A 15,103-nucleotide genomic window follows, 5' to 3' on the forward strand; every position below is an offset into this window, starting at 1 on the left:
CAGGGCAGGACATGGTGTGGCAGATTAGACCTGCAGACACAGGAGGGTTCTTAGTAAGTTCTGGTGGAAGGAAAGGGAGAGATGATTTATCAGCACATAAAATAAATGGATGGTGCATTGAGATGTATCAGTAGGAGTACTGAGTCACACAGCTCATCATCTGGAAAACTGGAAATTTTCAGTACTACAGGAACGCATTAGTTGATGTATATATTTTGGGAATGAGGGGACAGTGATAAGTAATGCTCTCTGGAGCATATTATAGGAGAACTGGATTTTATCTTCTGAGTGTTTCCATCCTATAAGTTTTCCTGTCAGATTTGGGAGAACAATATTTCACTTGGCTTTCAGTTTGTCTCTGAATCATTGTTACAATGGAATTTATTCTTCCAAGCCTGAATTGCTGAAGAAAAAAAGGCAGAGCTGTTTGGGAGGTGGGTGGTATAGAGGAGAGGAGGTGAAAGAAAGGGTCTGTGCATGACTGATCTAATTTTCTTCATCTCACACACTCAAGGCAAGTATGATTGTGTCTGATTAATAGTCATTATTAAGTGACCAAATGCTTATTTTCGTTTGAAAATAAGAATTGAGAGAGCATTTCTCCTGTGATGGGCTAGATTTAACAGCAGTGTTGTGTAAGACCTGAAAGGAACAATGACTTCTTTTGCAGAGGGAACAGTCTGTGCACTGGCCATGCTTCAGCAAAAAAAGACAAGAACTTGCTACTAGCATTTAATACATTTGTAACAGTTATAGGAAAGACACCTGTTGACAAAACATTATGGAAAATGAATTCTTCTGCACTGGAGGCATGTCAATGTGGTTTCTATTGCTGAGGTAGTGTTTGAAGAGACACAGTCCTCAAAGTCATGGGCAGACCTTACTGTAGATAAATATGGAATTTCATATGACATTCAGCAGTTGGTAAATCTTGGTATATTGATAGTTACATTTAATCGAAATTTAGGTGAGGAGGTAAAACTGAAAAACTTAACAATTTTGTCTCATGTACCATAAGCTCAAAAGAAACAGGATAAACATACAGTCTAGAGATAAAATTTATTGTATATCAGCTGTAAATCTTGTTCTGTATGTTCAACAAATGCCTTTTTAAGCATTTTAAGCATTTTTAAGCATTTGTTGTTTTAAGCATTATGGCACAATGATTTTAAATATTCACATTGTTTTCTAAATTATTAAACCAGTGTGCCACTAGGTTGTTAGGTTTCGAAGGGAAAGACCAGGGGTGCTTTCTTGGATGGAGTAGATTACAAAAAAACCCCAATTTCTACATGCCTGTATAAATTCTTATCCTCGTCATTATTTGGTTAATTTATCCTTTTTTTTTAGTGTAAGCTTTGTTTCATTTTGATATTTTCACATTTGGAGTGGCTGCAGATATGATTAGATAAAATTGCTGTTTATTAATCTAGTGGAATTAAATTGTACAAACTTTTCTCAGATAAGTACCTGTCTATGTTGCTATCAAAATATGTCTGTTATATTAGCTACTTTTACGGATTTCTGGTTTACTACTCATTAAATATTCAGGTAGTCTGGCATCTCACTTATGAGATGTAAGAAGAGGAACTGAAAATAGCCTTAATTCTGCAGAAGGCTAGATGAAGAAAAGTTATTTTATTTTTGTAGCTTACTTCTTAATATGTCTAGACTACAGGGTGATATCACAGTTTGTAACATGACTGTATGGATTTCTGGCTTACCTTGAAAAGTTTGGGTCCCAAAATATTAGGATTAGAATAAAACATTTCGGAAAGGTAAAGGTTGTCTTAAACAAAGTGGAATCTATTGCTGTGGGAAGAATGAATGTAGCATATTTTTATTACACAAATTTGAAAATGGTATCAGTTGGTGTGACGCTGCATCAATGCACTCAACTCCTCCCAACGCTCCTTTACTGGGTTGTGCTAGGGCACACTTTTAATGCCAACATCATCCATTTGAACAAAAAGATACAAACTCAAGAATTTAAATACATCATATGTTTCCAAGATGCAAATACACCAGGCAAAAGACAGAGAATGAGAGAAGTGTTCATAAGGATGAGCTGTTCTTCCACCAGTGCGAGAGCTCAGACGGCATGTGCACAACCTCAAGTTGAGCTGCAGTTTTAGTTACAACACAGACATTTTCCTAACACTTTTTTTTGTATTTACCTGCTGCTTTTCTCGAATTTTTAAAGCATCACAACTCAAATTTTTAAGAGCCTACCACCTCCTGCTAGGTTATCTCTCAACGCCAGCTGTCAGAGACCCATCAACAACTGGGCTTCCAGCACGTTCCTGAACACGTAAATTATTTGTAGCGGCCAAGACTCCTCGTTTGTTTGGGCGGCAGAGCGGGGAGGCACTCGGAGCTCCTCCAGCGCCTGGCAAACGCCTCCCCGCCGCGGGGGCGGCGAACATCCCGGAGCTCGGGGGCTGCGGGCACAGGTGGGACGCGGCCCCGCTGTAGCAGCGCGGCCACCGCGGGAGCGTCACCGCCACCTCCTCCCTTCCTCCGCAGAGCCCCAGCCCGAGCCCGAGCCCGCGGGCGGCTCCGGCGGGAGCCGCAGAGCCCCGCGCTGGCGGAGGCCGCTGCGGTGAGCGGGGCCGGAGCGGGGGCGGCTCCGGCGGGGCCGGGGCGCGGACAGGTGGGTGGCGGGCGGTGCGAGCGCGGCGGCGGGGGCGGGGGCGGACCGGCCGTGCGCAGGCGGCGGCGCGGATGCCGAGCCCCCCGCACGGCGGCGGCGGCGGCGGCGGCGGGAGCCCCGGCCCCGCGATAAAAAGGGAAGGGGCCGGAGGTGCGCGCTGCGGGTCCGCCCGGGCGCCGTGCGGCAGAACGTGCCTGGAGGGGATAGAGGCAGGCTGAGCCGGCGGGGGAGCGGGAGGCTGTGCCCAGCGATGAGCCGCCTCCCTCGCTCGCTCCCGCCCGCCCTCCCGCAGGAATCCCGGGCGGCGCGGCGGCACCCGGGACGCGCGGCTCCCCTGAGCTGCGCGGCGGCAGCGGCACGGAGCGAGCGGGGGAGCCGCGCTGGCGAGGAGGAGCCGCCGCCTCATCCTGCGGCACCGGCCCGGCCAGCGCAGGTGGGTGGGCAGCGCCCGCTCCCCGCCGCGGCTGTAGCGGTGACCCCTTGCCCCGGCAGCGTCCCGGCGGAGCCACCGGCGCCCGTGTGCGGTTGGGGCGGGGGGCGGCTCGGGGGGCGCGAGTGCGAGGGGTCCGTGGGGCTGGGGGATGGCTCGGGGGTGCCGGGGAGGCGGCGGCGGGGACCGCGGGCAGCGGGGCGGTGCCCGGCGCACCTGAGCGGCCGCAGCCGGGCTGGGATGGTGGCCGGGTCCCGGGGGGCTCCCGTGGCCGGAGGAGCCTCTCCCGTCCGGGAGTGGCCGGCGCTGGTGGGAAGGCGAGAGGGTTACCTGGACGTGCGCGCCGGGACGTGGGCAGCCTCGCCGGCGCTTGGGAATTTTATTTCTTTATTATATCATCTTCGGGTTTGGGTGTTTTTTTTTTTTTTTTTTCTAAGACCAACTTGTTCTTGGAAATCGCGCTAGATTTCGGTTTCTGTTCTATTCAGTGTGAGGTTTCTGGTGGCGGCTGCGGCTGTCGCCGCCGTAGGGCAGCGCCGGGTGCGGGTGCCCGGAGCCTCCCGTGGTGCGGGGACACGAGTTTGTTTCTGCCCGCTCCTGACTCCGGAGCGTTTTTCCCGGGAGACGCGTGGTGGGAGCATTCGGGCGCCCGCTTCCAGGGATGGCGAGCAATTCTTAGCTGGAAGAAAGGAGAAGGCATGTGCGTGCAAAAGCCAGGTTTCCCCCCAGAGCTCGTACTCCGAAACTTCGCTATTCGGTGAAACCCGTGTTCTGAACACCAGGAAGCTTTGGTTTTTCTAGGAAGGCTGAATTTTCTGGTTTTTTTACATTTTCAGGGAAGGATTAACGTGAGGGCTCCGGGTACACTGTGTTTAGGTCCTATCTTGTTGTAAATTGTTAATTTGGCAGGATCTGTGGCATATTGCTCAAAGTGCAGTAAGCCTGGAATAAATGTAATGGTTTTCATTGCATAAAATGTTCAAGATCACTGCTAATTCTATGAGATAATCTTTCAAATACTAGCAATTTTTATTTGCATACATCTCCTTATAACCTATAAAAGGTAACTAAGCTGAGCACGGATATTATGTTTCTGTAAAACTATGTTCATTTTTCAGATGGAAGAACAAATCCAATTGAGTTTTTTGTATTTACCAAGTAATTAGGCGCACATGTTTTTGCATTGCCACTTCAGAAGTCATCTTGCTCTGTCAAGGTTATAATGTATCCACCAAGCAACAAGAATAAAATAAAAATCTGCAAAGATTCTGAGAGTTTTAAATGTCCTCTTGGTTTAAAATTAATTGGGATTGTTTGGCGGGAATTCTTTTTTCTTTTTTCTTCAATGTATTAAAGAGAAAAATGTAAATAACTTGGTTTGAATATTGAAATGCACCTTTTACAAAAGGGGATGCTTTAGAATGTTTGTCTAGAAAAACAAGTGAGCTGAAATATTGTGCTAATAGGATTTGCAGCATAAAATATTGTTAATTTCTCTTGTATGACTACAGGTGGCAGTGTAGAAGCCAAGAACAAAAATTGGCAGAAATTGTGTTCTGTGTACAAGAATATGAAGAGAGTACTCATGACTAAGCACAGGAACCTGGAAAACCACAGGTATGTGAAGTGATTCATACAACTGCCTATGGTGCTCCTGGTATTTACTGTATTCTGATATTCCTGGCTCAATAAGTATTTTTGGACCAATTATCACTTAATGTGTTCACAGTAAGAGCCTAATCAAAATGTCATGGAAAAAATCTATATTTGACTACTAAAAGGAGCAAAAGTACTTTGAAGGCAGTATGGAAGGAGAGGTGGGATTTTCCTACTTTTTATGGTTTATTGTAACTATTGAGAATTGGAACACTAAGTAGCCTGAAGTTGGGGGGGGGGGTTATCCCTTTAAATAAATAGGTTTTATATTTGTAAACCTAGCAGCAGTTACACGCCTGGATATCCTTGAAAAGGAGAAAATTTAGATGCAAGAGACAAGTTTGCATGTCTGGATGTTTTGGATGTCTTATCAGTAAAGTTTTTTAATGAGAACTGAAGGATTGGAAGTGTGAGGAAAATTGCAGAATTGAGAAGATGTAATTAAAAATTACATGTAATTTCAAATAAGTGCCCAGTGGAGATATATATACCTTGTTAAGGGTTAAATCTTGTAAAATTAAAAAAAGACAACCCTGTTTTCAATTAAGAAATAAAAGTAAAAATAAGCAGTATGTAATAAGAGCTGAAGATTAGGTCTCCTATTTCAAAGCACATGGAAATACTAGACTATTTTAATAATTATTATTTGGTCATTAATTAGCAACATTAGAGTAAGGCAAAGCTTTTCCTGCATGTTTACCTTGGTGTGCACAGCCTGTGGAAATTAGTCCATGGATCTGCATTCCTGGATTCCTGGGAAGCCATGGAGGATGAGACAAGCTCAAAGCCAGGGCTTGAGGAGTTTTTAGAACTGATGAGTGGGAAGTTACCCTGGTAAGAAGCGTCAAAGTGGAATTATCACTGTGATCATGGATATATTTATAGTCTTGCACTTCCTTTTCTGGTCTAGGAGAGCAGTTTGTCTAAACCTTTCAGCTGCTCCTGAGAGAATGTGGTTCTACTGCAAATTCCCATGATGACCAAGTCACCTTCTGTCAGCCCCTCTGCAGGAACTGGCCTTGGGCACGGTTTGAGCTATGCCCAGTTGCAAAGGAAGCTGCAGAGAGAATGATTTATTTTGCTGTTAAAATGGGCTAAGACTGTGCACCCCATAGGTACAACCAACCAGCTGTCAAATTATAGTCACTTGGCATCTTGAGATTATCAAATCCAAGTAGAAATTATTAATTATTTCCACCCAGTGCTTAAAGTACCTGCCAGCAAACCATAGTTCAGGTATGGCTTTGTTGGGCACTCAAGCCCTGAAATTGTAAGGTCTCTGTAGAAAAGCTGAGTCTCTGTTGAGGAATAGTAAGACCCTGATCTCTGGCTTTGAGTACATAATAATGCTTTCAAAATGCTGTGTGCCTTGTGCAAAGCTTTCAGAGTTCTTCAATTACAAATGAAAAGGTGGCTAAATCTAGATCTTCAGGCTGGTGTGCAGAAGAGAGCTCTTCTAAGCATCTGGCTGTCATGTTTTTCTTGTCAGCTGTTACTTCTGAGTGAGCATCAGCGCTAACTTCCATATAGGCCAGTAGTTCTTTTATTATTATATGTTATTGAGCAACAAGGTTTAAATATCCATCAGAAACTCACATTAATATCCCTGATAAAGACAGATGAACTGTTTATGTAGTACAGGTCAGCATATGCTTATGGCTTTGTTGAATGTTGTTGAGTTCATTAGCTTGTGCTAACACATTTAGAAGAGAAAATGAAAATGTTATTTGTAATTGGCACAAAATTTTAATGGGGTCTTCCATTACATCAAGTGCTGAAAATATTTAAAAAAAATGGCAACTAAGCAGTGTGATGCTCAAGAGTTCAATTTACAGACACTTCTCTGTGCTAATTATGAAGTATTGACATAAATGAATGAAATCACTTGTTAAAGCGCCTTTTTCAGTGCATAGCAGTTATGTGTTCACAAGATGATTCATAACATTCAGCAATTTGTGATGAATTTCCCTGCCATTACAGGAGATTACTAAGTATCTGATGTATTTGCACTACAGTGGGTTACTTTAAATTAGATTTGATGGTGGAAAGGGAACTAGAACCATTTTCTATCAACTGAAAAATCAGGCCTGTTTTTGTGAATCAGTATTGAATTTTTCTGTACTGTATGGCACAATTTACCCCTTACAATAAAATGCAAATGTTTGAGCATCTTGCCTATAAATACAGCAGTGACAGCGTATGTGTGGAAGCTCTCGAGACTTCTTTTGTGTCGAAAGCTGTGTACATCAGAGCCAACAAAATGCAGCAGACTTGATGTAATTGAAAGTAGAATTCATAGTAAGAAATCTAAATCTGGAATCTAAACGCGTGAGGTCCCACTTTGAATCAGCAAGTCTTGGTTATGTAGAATACTCTTTGATTTGGTGAAGGGTGTGTTTGTAAGTACAGCTCCCCTCAACAGTGCAGAAGAGGCTGCATCTTAAAAAAAACAGTTCTGTGCTTCTGTTTTGAACTAAAAGTTGTGGCTGGTTGTGTGCTCTGTCTTAGGGAAGCAGTGTTTAAGGGCTTGCACAATCAGTCCTTTCATGCTATCATAAAGTGGCTGTGATCTGTTAGATTATAAAGCATGATTGCCCAGCAGTTATGGGAAATGTCTCTTAATGATACCAGAGTGTTACACATGAAAAAGTAAACTTTCTATCTCCTCCTTACTTTCATAGGATTGTCTTGAAAATGATTTGTGGGAACCTGAGGAATGGCTTAAAGATGCTGAATGGAAGGCAGAGAAGTTATTAACATTACACAAAATAAATAAATACTTTACACTTTCACAAGCACCAACCAGTCCAGTATTAAAGATGGATTTTTAGGAAGCCACTAGAATGATTTTAGGCTTTTAGAAAACCAGTGTCTTCCAGGAGGATGAGGACAGTCTGAACCAAAGTCTCTGGAGGGAAAGACACAAAATGAAAATTTCAATGGAATACAATGAGAATAAGCCTAAAACACAAGGAGTGTGTCTGAGGCCATTTAGCCTAGACCCTTTGGCTTCTCAGGCCATAGGTTGATATCAGATTGCCAGTTGGAAAAAAAAAAAAATAAAAGCAAGCCTTTACTTGCCCTCAACAGTATAAATGCAGCTGTTAAACCAAAGGGATAGTTATGACACTGCAAGATGCTCATTGCAGATTAATGCAACTGAACTCTTGTGAAAGTCACAACATGCAAAGGGTAAGGAAAATACTCTCAATCAGCAAATGTGTAAAGCAAACCTGCAGGCAGGTATTCCCACCTCTTTCTCCAGGGAGGCTGCCACTGGGGTTCCATGAGAAGCTGTAATCCAGTGGGACATCAATCCTGCAAAGGAGAAACGACCCTGAAATTACATCCAAAAAATCTCATCCTGTAGATGAGACCTTGGTATCAGGCGACGGCCAAGTATCCTTTTGCTCTAAGAATTCCATTGCATGGTGTTGGTTCCAGGTGATGGAGAGACATCTCCTGCTGTGGAGTGTAACCAGGGCTGGAAGGGAGCATTTGGAAACCTTCCAAGCACATGCCAAAGTGGCTTATAGCAAAAGGGGTCTAGGCTGTCTTCTCACGGTGGAGAAGTGCTGGAGACATAAAGGCTACCAAAAGAGTGCTGGAAGCAGCACATGAGTTGCTGGATAAAAGGTGAGGAATAAAGAGCTGTGCAGCATCAGTCTGCAGTGTAATCCCAATGTTCTGCATGAGGGCAAGCAGGAAAGGCACACAGGTCAAGGTGTGGCTGAAGTATGTGAGGCAGAAGTTGATGAAGGTCATTTAGAGGACAGTCAAGGACTGCTGGAAAAATTAGGTCCTTTTTAGACAGGAGGACAGAAGGACAGACCAAAATGGAAGTGTTTCTATGCAAATGTTGAAGACTGGAATTTAAAATGGAAGGATTGATGGCTTAGTTCTGCAGTGGGTTATTGACAGTCCTCATCTGCCATAGAGAAGGTATCAAGTAGGACACTGATTAGGTTTCCTATGGACAGGGTTCCTGGTAAGAGGAACTGTCAGGAGAATAAAATGCTTGCGGCCACTGTGAAGAGACTCAGGAAAAAATGCCTATTTCCTAAAAACTGCTTCTCTGACTCTTTAAAAAGGTTTTGAGGGATATTTAGCATGGTTGAGCAAGATGTAGGGAACAGAAAGATACTCTGCAGAAACATGTTCAAAAATTTTAAAAAGGTGAAATTCATGCAAAATAAACATGAAATATACAGTAAAACAAGTTAAAGCCTGATATGTGATTTGTAAAAGGCAGAGAATCTTGTCATAAGCTCTTTCAAAACAATCAGAAATGGGATGGCCAATGGTCCAATAGATAACTAAGATCTAAAAGAGCTCAGAGCATATTGCACCTGTAGCCAAAGGCATATGAGAGAGCAGTGTTCACAGTAGCAGGGAAGCTGAGGCTGCCAAAGGTGATGCCAGATTTTACAAAGGCTTCCAGAAAACCTGTGGGAAAGAACAGGACAAGTTTGACTGGCATTCATACCAGCCAGTTTTCTTGTAAATACCATGGAGAAGAAAACGAAAGCATTCATGGACAGTTTGATGTACCAGGAAAGAGTCAGAACAGTCTCACAGGTCTGGTGGAGTTCTTTGAAGGCACTGTTGAGGTTGTGAGTAAGTGTGATTTAGCTGATGCAGTACACTGGGGTTTCAGGGAGTCTTGTGAGAGCGACTCACAAAAGGTGCTGAGCAAAATGAAACTGCTCTGACATAAGAGGAATTTTTTTGTCCTAGACTGATGGCCAAAAGATGAATAAATGTCCTGTTTAATAGAAGGGATGGATAGAATTACTCATGGATCTGTGCTAAGATTAACACCAGTATGCATTGGTGATCTGGAAGGGAGTGTACAGAATGATTCTAAGTTAATGAGAGTAGCATAAATGAAACCAATTATGAAGAGCCCAAGAGGGAGCTTGTGATGCTTAGTAAGTGGGGTTGAAGCTTGCTGCTGGTGCTATGAAGTAATGCATGTGGAGGAGAACAATCCTGCCATTGTTGAGATTATTAGCATGGAAGGAAGCAATGTGGAGAGTTTATCATGACAAATCCAAGCATTGATCAAGTGTTTGGGATTGGTGGAAAAAAAAATTAGGGAAAAATGGCTCACAAAGCAGAGTCTGCTATGCCAGTTTGTAAACTGCCTGTGCTTTTATCTTGACCTCAGGGTGCTGTTCTGAGCCCTGGATTTAAAGGACGAATGAGGGGGAAAAAAGGGGAGATAACAGAACTAGAAATGGGTGGCAGTTGTGATAAAGAGCAATTAAATAGATTGAGAACCTTCAGCCTGGTAAAGAAGCAGCTAAAGATGAAAATGATAAAAATCTATATAGGAGTGTAATGGGAAAAAAAAAAAAAGAACAGGGAATGTTCATTAAGTGTCTCTTGTAGAACAAGACCCAGAGGGGATCAAATGAAATTATCAAGTGACAGATTCAGAACAAGTAAGAGGTGGTATTTTTTTCACAGTGCATAGTTTAGCTGTGAGCCACTGCACATACTGCAGGATTATCTGGGTATGGACTGTCAGTGCAAAAGCATCAACTCTTGCTTAGAAGAACACAGAGCCCAGTCCCTGAAGGCTGCAGAGGGATCCCAAAGTCCATCCCCTGTTTTTCTTGTCCTGGTGCTCTTGCCAGACCTCTGCTCTCTAAAGACACAATATGAGGATAGGTGTATCTTTGGCCTGATTGAATGTGGTTATTAATACGTAAAATGAAGAAAAATTGCAATCCTATACAGAAAATGCTGACCAAATGCCACTCCAGATACATAACAGAAATACTGGTGAGGAAAACATGTTGAGAAGGACAGATTTATTTTTTTTTTTCTTGGGCCTGGTAACTTCCCAAAGCAAAAAAAGTTCAATTTTCTTTGAGGAATGTCCCAGTCTTTACTACATTTTAGTGCTGTGGTTTAGTTGATATGGTGATGACTGGCCAAAGGTTGGACCATCTGATCTTGCCTGGTAAATTCCCAAAGCAAAAAAAAAGTTCAATTTTCTTTGAGGAATGTCCCAGTCTTTACTATACCACATTTTAGTGCTGTGGTTTAGTTTATATGGTGATGACTGGCCAAAGGTTGGACTCTCTGATCTTGGAGGTCTTTTTCAGCCTTTATGATTGTGTGATATGTGGAGTTTAGTGCCCATACAAGGGAGTTAAGATTCTTTGTTCTGAAGTATCAGCATTCAGCTGTACTTCTGTCCTTGTTCAAAGTAAGTTGGACGCTTGTTATCCCTTGCAGTTCACCTTCAGATGGATTGAGTTTAAAACCTATATGTAAAAATAAACTGGAGAATGTTCAGGATAAAATGCTTATCGATATAATAAAATGAAAAATACAGGTTTTGAACATGGAAGGTGAAATCTTTTTCTATAAAAATGGTGAGGTTACACCTAGGCTTGTTCCTTATCCAAATGTAGAAGGACTAAAGCTCTGTTAGACTTGAACTGAGTAAGAGCTTGGAGAGAATAGCTTGTTCAGAATAAATAACAACTTGACCCTTAGACATGAGAATGGCATTTAAATATTCAAAGTATTTAGAAGTTATGAAACCAGGATTGTGTAGCCTTCCAGCCCAGTAATAAATGAAATCAAAGAAGACTCCCAGTGGTAGATCTTGGTGTGAGCACAACAGAATCAGCACAAACACCGTGCTGCACCCTACAAGGAGTCACAGGAGTGGACAGTGTAACACAAAGGTTAATCTAACCCAGGAATATTTGTCTCCTTGGGTTCCTGGGCTTGGAACAATAATTCAGCTTCCCCAGTGGGTGATGAGGAGCACCCCAAGCTGGTTTCTGCTCTGAATTACCTGCTGGAGGAGGTTTAGTCTGTCCACACTGGCTACAGACTGACAAGGGAAACAAAGCAGGCTGGCCTTTGAATATACCCATTCTATATGTTACTGTCAGATCTGATTTTTTCTAGAGGTTTTTGTAGGTCACTTTTTTTTTTTCCGCAGTGGTACTAAGATAAAAATACATGAAAAGACAATACCAGCTAAACCCATTTTTAAGAGTTTCATGGGGAAGTGTCTGTTTCCTACTAAAGTTCAGATTGTCCCACAAAGTTTTCCATAGTTGCTTATTAAGCTGAGAGCCATATTAAAACATGAGACTAAAATATTCTTCTGTTTAATGAAAAAAAAAAAAACGTAAAATCAGAGATTTTTCTGAAATAAAATGAAGAATTGTGCAAAAAGATTATATGGAGTTTTTGTAAATTACAAAATTAAGACAGTAGAGCCTGTTTGAAAGAAAGGGTTAATTATTTACCACCTAAGACACTCATCTCTCTCAAGAATGGGAGAAGAATCAGTCCTGTCATTAGCTCAGTTATTTTGATGATTCCTTTGAATGGTCTTCAGTCTTCCCATTTGTTCAACAATAGCAAAACAGGCTTCTTAGAGTAATTTCTTGAGTTTATTTGTCTAACATGGAATGTTATCCTAAAGGAAAGAAAAACTATAGGAAAAAATCTTGGTTTTCTCTTTATCCACTAATTGATATAGTGAGGCAATGAAGCTGAACCACTGGCAGTCAGACACTAAAGGAGATTTGGGTCAGCACAGGATAACAGCAAGGTTTGGTTGTTCTCTAAAAAGAATTTGTTACCACTGTGGAACTGAACTTCACTAGTAACATAGAGAGTTAGGCTTTCATATCTATTTAAAATCATGCTTTAAACTGTAGTGTGTGGTCTTAAGTGGTTAAGGGGATGCACCAGCCATAACATATTTCCCAAGCAATTATTTATTCCAGTGTTATCTTAGAAAGTGGACACTGCTGTATGCTGCTTTTTTTTTTTTTAATTGAGTGGAATCAGTTATTTGGAAACTATTTCAGTTATATTTTTCTAATACAAGATCATCTGAGAAAACAGGTTGTTTATTTCAGTATTATAAAGCTTGTGCATACATACCTTTTTTTTAAATTTTCCTTTTTATCATCAACTACACTTGTATTTTTCATTTTTTGGGGGGAGGATATCAGGCACTATAATTATTCTCTGATGCCTTACAAATAGTTGATTGTATTTGTTAGTTTTTATCTGGATGGTTCTCAGTGTTCCTGATAATTGAGGAGGTTGTGTACTATATAATGAAAATAATAATAATTCCAAAGTCAAAATGAAAGTCACATGCTGCCTTTGATTCAGATTTTGGTTGTATGAAGTCTGTGTTGCTCACAAAGAAAGTTGTAAACTCTTATGAAACCTTTGATAAAATGGAAGCCAGGGCCCAAAGCAAACCAGAAATCTGCTTATCAGGTCTCTCCTGAGCCCAGTGGCGAGGCACAGACGCACTTCTGACATCACCTCCCACAGCCTTGCATCCTGCTGGCTCCTGAGAATGCACAGAAATTCCAGGTCCTCTAATTTCAGACCCTGAAAGCATTGCCAATTTACTTTTTCAACTTTTAGATATGCCTTCTTTTCTCATTTTGTTTTTCTGTTTGCTTTTTCTTTGCTTCACAGCAGTTTTACCTTTAATCACCAGATTTATAGGTGGAGTGTTTTTTTAATTTTGATCCATCTTGGTGCTTCCTAGCATATGTAAACATAATCTCTGTGGTTGCTTTACCCCATGCACAAGTAATTTCTAATTGGAATGAATATTTAACAGCATATCAAACACATAGACATAACAGTGCTATCTCCATTGACCCAGACTGGGTGATTTTATGAAGTTTAAAGAAGTTTTTGTTTTGCTTGTTCAGTCAGAGCAAGCTGGGCTACCCTAAGTGATGGTGTGCTGTGTGGCAAATGCCTTGAGAGGGTTATTCAATTTAATATATGTTTCCTTACCAGATAAACATTCATATGATCCTTTACAGAGACCAGCCAAGAACTGACAACATTTTAAACTCTGTTTTCTCAAATGATTTCCCATGCAAGCATTTGCCTGTTAAATTTTTCCATCTGTAAAGGTGTAAGGTTTTGTTGACTGTGATGAAGATGCTTTTGAACAGGAGGGTTCTGTTGGATGGTTTGTGGAATTTCAAGGACCTGCAGCATCCAGACTCAGCAGCTGCTCTGGGGCAATGTTTCCTCATCCTTCTTCATCAACCCTAATTTTCTTAATTTTAACTCTCAAAGAAAAGGAAGGCCAAGGGGACCTTAATGCTTTCTACAACCCCCTGAAAGGGAGGTTGTAGCCAGGTGGGGTTGGTCTCTTCTCCCAGGTAACAGTGACAAGAGGAAATGGCCTCAAGGTGCACAGGGGAGGTTTAGATTGGATATTAGAAAAAAAATGTCATGGGAAGAGTGGTCAGACACTGGAACAGGCTGCCCAGGGAAGTGATGGAGTCACTGTCCCTGCAGATATTTAAGACACAGGGGACATATTTGAGTGGTGGATTGGCAGTGCTGGGTTAATGGTTGTACTTGATAGCCTTAAGGGTTTTTCCAGCCTAAACAATTCTATGCAATTAATTTCTTGCAAAAGTATCTTGTGAATCTTTTATTTAACAAAGGAAACATTTCCCCCCCTCCCCACCTCGCTCCTCTGTAAACAGACCTAGAAATCTCAGCCTGAAATAGAGTTGCTTTGTAATTCTGAGGCTGGGGAATGGAGGAGAGTGGAAATAGTGCTTGTAATGACTTTTGTAACCCTTAGAAGATAGCAGTCCTTCCAAGAAGTCTGCTGTAGCTCCTTTGATTCAGCAAAACCTAGAAAACTCATAAGAATTTGAAGCCAGGTGGATTACTTAATTAAATGGATTGCTGATTTATGACTGGTTCAACAATTACTTTAGGCTTTATTTCATTTTAATGATTCAAGATAGAAGAAAGTTTTGTCCCACAGAAATTTCCTTGTGTTTTATGTCTCATTAATTAATGTCTTGGAACATAGTGAAGAGGTGATCAAACCCATGGATTATATGAACCTGGGAAGACAGAAAATTCTTAGGTAGTTAGAATTAAATCAAACTTATCTGTGAGGTTTTAGGGGAGTAGTATGTTGTAAAAAATGAAGTTTTAGAAAAATATGTAGCTGTTCTAAAAAGCACAGAATTAAGTAATTTAGTGAGCAGTGGCGCTCAAGCAAGAATTTTGTAATTAGCAGCAAGAGTTGAAATTTCTCAGTGGAAAAGAGGAATGTATGCCTAGATTTCATGTCCATCAGGCTCTTTACATTAATGCAGTCAGAGGTTAGGACAAAAATTTATTAAATTTAGGGAATAAAGAACCAAAAGGTTGAGGGAATAAAGAACCAAACACAAGGCCAGGCAAAAGATGCAATGGCTGAGTAACTAAACAAGTCTTAATAAAAAAGTGCATTTAAAAATAATTTTGTCAAATGTCTTGTTCCATGATTCTGGTTTTACATCTGAATTTTGACTGCTACTTGCTTA

The 15,103-nt window shown here is 41.5% G+C and overlaps 1 long non-coding RNA gene across 2 annotated transcripts in view; it reads left to right on the forward strand.

Moving 5' to 3' along the window:
• The first annotated feature begins 2,809 nt into the window (after positions 1-2,809).
• The window catches only part of LOC128784622 (uncharacterized), a 36,352-nt gene continuing 24,058 nt past the window's right edge, over positions 2,810-15,103 (forward strand). For both annotated transcript variants that reach the window (XR_008429556.1, XR_008429557.1), the window contains exons 1-2: positions 2,810-3,086; positions 4,595-4,700. This is a non-coding gene — a long non-coding RNA (uncharacterized LOC128784622). The remainder of the gene's footprint in view (positions 3,087-4,594; positions 4,701-15,103) is intronic.

The sequence above is a fragment of the Vidua chalybeata genome, chromosome 2 (assembly GCF_026979565.1).
Source record: "Vidua chalybeata isolate OUT-0048 chromosome 2, bVidCha1 merged haplotype, whole genome shotgun sequence".
NCBI classification, from domain to species: Eukaryota; Metazoa; Chordata; class Aves; order Passeriformes; family Viduidae; genus Vidua; species Vidua chalybeata.